A 1,383-nucleotide genomic window follows, 5' to 3' on the forward strand; every position below is an offset into this window, starting at 1 on the left:
GAGAGAAAGAGAGAGAGAGAGAGACAACCTATTTGACATCACTCATGAAGACAAAGAACTATCCCGCATCTGGATAAGCAATATGATATCCAATCACCTACAACTTCCCACATCCCAACCTTCCCTTATCTCCCCCTTATTTTTCAAATACTTATCCCACACCAGATACTTTCTCAAATCTAATAACCAACTTATTGTTACTAGAGCTGACAAAGGAAACCTGACTGTCATCTTAGATAAAACGGAACACAATGAAAAAATTACCCGGCTCCTCTCTGACCAATCCACCTATCTACCATCAACCCGTGATCCCACCCGCTCACTTATGAATAAATTTAATCAGCATATTAAAAACCTTCATCAAGATAAATTAATTAACCGTCCCACCAACAACAAGCTAATTTCTTATAACCTCCTCGACTGAACGGACTTCCTAAAATCCACAAACCTGGCAACCCCCTTCGCACCATCATATTCAATATTAATGCTCCATCTTATAAACTTAGCCAATTCCTCCTTCCATCTCTTCAGTTCCTGAGCCATGACAACCCTTACGACATCCATAACTCTTTCCAACAACGAAAAGAATTAATATCCCTTAAAATTCCCGCTAACTTCATTCTTGTTTCATTTGACGCTGAAAGCCTCTTCACCAACAAACCCATCGATAAAGCACTCCAAATTGTGGAAAAAAATTGGAGTACAATAGAACCACATATCACTCTTAATTTAGCCTCCTATCTTCAATCACTTGAACTATGTTGCATATCCGGATATCTCCTTTTTCAGGGAATGTTCTTTCACCAAACATCAGGTTTCGACATGGGAAACTCTCGCCCCCGATCTCTCTAACATTGTGCTTTATGACCTTGATTTCGTCATCCCTTTATTCCATAACGACAGGAATAACAAACCCACTTACTCCGGTAGGCTACTAAACTATTTTCCCCAGCACCCCCACCATCAAAAAATCAATGTTGCCAAAAAATCTAATACACCGTTGCCTTTCCTTATCCGATCCCCAATAACACAACACAAACATTCACCGTATTAAGACTATTTTGCTTTCAAATGATTTTCCTATTCACATCATAAACAAACTTATATACTCTTACATCAACCGTTCAACGCCTACTCCTCCTTCTCCAAACTCTCTACATCCACCATCCACTCTCTCTATTTATAGATCCCTTCCATATCTCCCCTCCCTCACTGACAACATACAAAAATTCTTAAAATCTACAATCCCTTCACTACGTCTTGGACTCAAATCTCAAAATAAACTATCTTACTTTTTTACTAATACTAAGGATTCTATTCCTCTCCAATACCGCTCTAACGTTGTTTACCGGATTCCTTGTTCCTCCCCCAACTGTAATTCTT

The sequence above is a fragment of the Halyomorpha halys genome, unplaced genomic scaffold (genome assembly GCF_000696795.3).
Source record: "Halyomorpha halys isolate HHAL.00 unplaced genomic scaffold, Hhal_1.1 Scaffold1958.1, whole genome shotgun sequence".
In the NCBI taxonomy this organism is placed as follows: Eukaryota; Metazoa; Arthropoda; class Insecta; order Hemiptera; family Pentatomidae; genus Halyomorpha; species Halyomorpha halys.